This window comes from Peromyscus eremicus, chromosome 23, assembly GCF_949786415.1.
Source record: "Peromyscus eremicus chromosome 23, PerEre_H2_v1, whole genome shotgun sequence".
NCBI lineage: Eukaryota > Metazoa > Chordata > Mammalia > Rodentia > Cricetidae > Peromyscus > Peromyscus eremicus.
The window spans coordinates 42,704,737-42,709,429 of record NC_081438.1 but is presented as its reverse complement, the minus strand read 5'-3'; positions in this window follow the sequence as shown (position 1 = coordinate 42,709,429).

The window sequence follows — 4,693 nt, the reverse complement described above, 5'->3', positions numbered from 1 at the left end:
TAGTACTGAGTGAATTACTAATGAGTCAAAAAAAATCAAGAAAGAAACAATTTTCCTGGAGCTAAATGACCTTTCTTCCCACCCCATGCCCTACCTCTGGGACACCTTTGAAACAGCCCTAGGAGGAAAATTTATAGATCTAAGTGCCTACAATTAATTATCATGAAGCACAAATAAATGGCTTAATGATGCAACTCAAAAAGTTGGAAAAACAAGAACAAACCAAACCCAATGGTAAGAAATAATAAATATCAGAGCAGCTGTGAATGAAGAGAGAAAACAATGCAAACAAGCAACAACTAAGAGCTGGTCTTAGAGATGATAGACAAGATCGACAGATCCTTGGCCAGACTAACTAAAACAAAGAAAGAGATGACCCAAATTAACGGAAAGGAATGGATGGTGGTAGTCATGTGACTTTTTTGGGGAACAAGGCCTGAGAATAGTATGAACAGCGCCCCTTGTGCCAAGGTCCTGGAGACTAGCCCATTTGGCAAAACCTGTGGCCAGTTTGGTGTATAATTCTGGGCGTGACCCCAAGGAGTGTGTGTGCTACGTGCTTTTCTTGCTTTTGCTATACAATCCATATCGCTGGCTACCTTTATTTTCACTCTCTTGGTCACTGATAAAAGCTATTACAAAAGGAAAATTTCTCCCTGATGATTCTCCTCTGAGTGAACCAGAGAGAATATCATTAAAATACACAGTGGACCTGATTCAGCCCCTAAAGCCTTTGATGTTTCAAGTGTGACCATGAATTCAGGCTTTTAAAGAACAGGATGTTGCCTTTCCAACACACCCTGTAACTAACCTGAAAGAGTCAAAGTAGCTCATAAAGCTTAATATTATACATTTGCATAACTGTTCTGGAGAGAATGATTTTAACCACAGGAGTCTTGGAGAAATGCTAATGAATAGATGATATCAAGAGTTAATGGGAATAGTCTAGAAAGAGGGAACAAAGCAGAATCATAGAAACCCATAGTGCCCTTATTTCTATTAGCTGTGCCAATACCCCAGGAACTTAAAGGAGAAGGACACAAGAACAAGGCATAAACAGGGCCAACTATTAAAGGTTTCCAAGTTATGTTGATCCAAAGCTGGATTGCATTTTGGTTATTTTACCTTCTAGGCATTCTCCTACAGGAATATTAATGCAGAGGGAAGATATTATATTAGAATGGATATTTTTACCAAATAAACCAAACAAAAAATTAAAAACTTATGTGGAAAAAATCTCTGACTTGATTTGGAAAGGAAAATTGAGATTTCGTCAATTAGCAGGAATAGACCCAGCAGAAATTGTCGTACCTTTAACTAAGGAGGACATTGAAAAATTATGGACAGAAAGTGAATCTTGGCAAAGAGCTTGCAGTAATTTTTTGGGAGAAATTAACAGCAAATATCCCAAAAGCGATAGAATTGATCTTATAAAGAGAGCTGATTGGATCTTGCCTCGAATTGTACGGGTAAAGCCCATATCTGGAGTTCGTACATTTTATACAGATGCCAACAAACAAGGAAAGGCAGGTTACAAATCAGAAAATTTAAGTAAAGTGGTTCAAAGTCCTTATAATTCAGTTCAAAAATCAGAATTATATGCTATTCTGTTGGTATTAATGGATTTTTCAGAACCTCTCAACATAGTAACTGACTCTCAGTATGCTGAAAGAGTAGTATTACATATTGAGACTGCAGAATTTATCCCTGATGCTTCAGAATTAACTTCATTATTTATTCAATTACAAGATACAATCAGGAAAAGGAGTCATCCTTTATATATAACTCACATTCGATCCCATACTGGTCTGCCAGGCCCTCTAGCACAAGGCAATGATGAGATTGATAAGTTATTAATAGGAAATGTGCTGGAGGCCTCAGAATGTCATAAAAAACATCATGTCAATAGTAAAGGTTTAAAAAAGGATTTTTCCATAACCTGGCAAGAAGCCAAAGAAATAGTAAAGAAATGTCCTACTTGTTCCTTCTACAATCAAACGCCATTACCAGCAGGATGTAACCCAAAGGGTACTCAAAGGAATGAAATCTGGCAGATGGACGTGTTTCACTTTGCAGAATTTGGAAAACTGAAATATGTACACCACACTATCGATACTTATTCAGGATTTCAGTGGGCAACTGCTTTGAGTTCTGAAAAAGCTGATTCTGTAACACTCATTTGCTAGAAGTTATGGCCATCATGGGTATACCTGCACAAATCAAAACTGACAATGCTCCATCATATGTCTCTGTTAAAATGAAACAGTTTTTTGCTTATTACAATATAAAGCATATTACAGGCATACCACATAATCCTACAGGTCAAGCAGTTATAGAAAGATCAAACAGAACTCTAAAGGATATGCTAAATAAACAGAAAGGGGCAACAAAACCCCCCAGAAATAGACTGTATAATGCTCTATTAACTTTGAATTTTCTTAATGCCAATGAGAAAGGAACAACAGCTGCAGAGAGACATTGGATAATAGAAAAAACTACAGAATTAAATCAGCCTATATATTTTAAGGATGTGCTGACCTCAGAATGGAAACCAGGGTATGTGTTACATTGGGGACGAGGTTTTGCTTTTGTTTCTACAGGAGAAGATAAGTTGTGGGTACCATCAAAATTGATAAAGGTTCAATTTGAACAAGAGAAACCTCTTAATTAGAGGAGGTGATAGCTCATCAACCAACATGAACATCCAATTTAAACTAACTTATACCAGTAACACATGTCTTTTCATTTAATCAGATAATAACTTGCGAAAAAGGAACATCCCCAAAATTAGTCTTGGGGAAAGGTTTTTGTTTTTGTCTTTTAGGAGAATGAAGGTTAAGGAATCTGAAGAACACTGGACAAATAAGACAACTGAAGAAAAGGGACAAATCATCTATCCCAGGAAGCAGAGTGAAATGGCGTATGGGTATATATTATCTAAAAAATTTTTTGTCTTCCTAAATGTTTGTTTCTGCTTTTCTCTAAAGATTTAACACTATTGGTCTTCTAATAGTCCCAGTCCAATTAAAATTTAAAGCTGACTTTGGAGTTGGAGAATGGCTCTCTCCTTCTTTAAACTCAAGCATGTTGTTAAAAGGAAAATGCAAACTCCCTGTATCATGCCAGAATAAAAGAGCCATCTTCTGCTATGAGACAGGAGAAAAGCCAAATTAATTAAGGGACTATTCTATTACTAATCTCAACTCTTTGATTCTATTCTGATTCTTTAAACTTTTCTTAAAGTATAAATTTTATATCAAAACTTACAAGATTAATATATATAGATATATAGATATATCTATATATATACATTTTAAACTTTGCTAAGATATGAATGGTCATATAGAGTACTGATTAATTCTAAAAAAAAGGCTTCAATTAGCTGCATATATATGTCTTTGTGTTCGAGTCTCTTATCAGTTTTCTGCAGGAATTCACGGCCAGGCCTAACATCAACTGAAGTCTCCAGGAAGAAGTTGGGGCCCCACAACAACAACAATTCCACATGGACAATAATAACATCACTAAGCTGATAAACATCATCTACAGATCAGCTTTGAACAAGGTGCTCAGAGCAATTTTGAGATGACTAGCTGAGATGATCCAGTCTCAAAGACTACTTGAATAAGGACTTGAGATAAACCCTGAACTTTGGCATTATACACAGAATGGATAATGAAGGATATAGTTACCTTTCCTAGAATTTGATAATTAACCTAAAATTTTTCTTTCAGGATAAAGATAACTTCGCCCATACCCAGCAGAAAGCAATTTTAAGAGTACGACGCCCACATTCCCAAAGAGGTGGTGTGGGGTGGGTGGTTTTTTGGTCTTTTTAATGGGTTTTAGGTCTGGGATAATTTTCATTGTTTAGGGGGGTTGGTTACAAGTTGTTGTCAAGGGTTAGGAAAAAGACTAAGCAGATTAGATTTAAGGTTCTTATTTAAAAAAAAAGAGAGAAAGAAAGAAGAAGAAAAAGACAATTACTAGTTTTAAATACTTTACATTGGATTGGATTGTTTTATATTGTACACAAATTATATATATTGAAATTGATATTGTTAGAAAATGCTATATGTATATTTCTAATTGTACTTATATCGTTCATTTAACAATGCAATTTTCTGATCCTTGAATGTTATTATTACCATTAGGATATAAAGAAATGGTAGTTAGTAGTTAGACATTACAATAGAACTTGTAGTCATATTAGATATGTTTTAAAAATTGAGCAGATATATTTTAGATAGGTCATCTTCAAACCCTTCAGAGATCTACAGAATATGGCATTTAAAATGTTTTAATAACTTAGAAAATTTTTCTTTTTTGTTATGACTATGAGACATGTCGGCTCCTGGCAGTACCAATCTACTTCAGAGAAAATATGGGCATTGAAGAAACTGCGTATGGAGTTAGCTTTCATTGTGGCAAAAGTTAGCCACTGGACAACAAAGTATCCTCGAATCAACTGATGACAAAATGGACAGACAGGACATGAAACAAAGGACTACTGATTCTTGCCTAAACAAGCGTGGTTATGGCTTTATCAAAAGGCATCTTCTGAGGCCAGGACAATATGGCACCATCCCTGACGTGGCCTTTGCAACTCGGAAAAGGCACAGTGCCCTTTTCTTCGAAGGCAGCTGAACAGGCAGTGGGCCGATGGCTTCTGATATGCTATGGAACAGCAGCT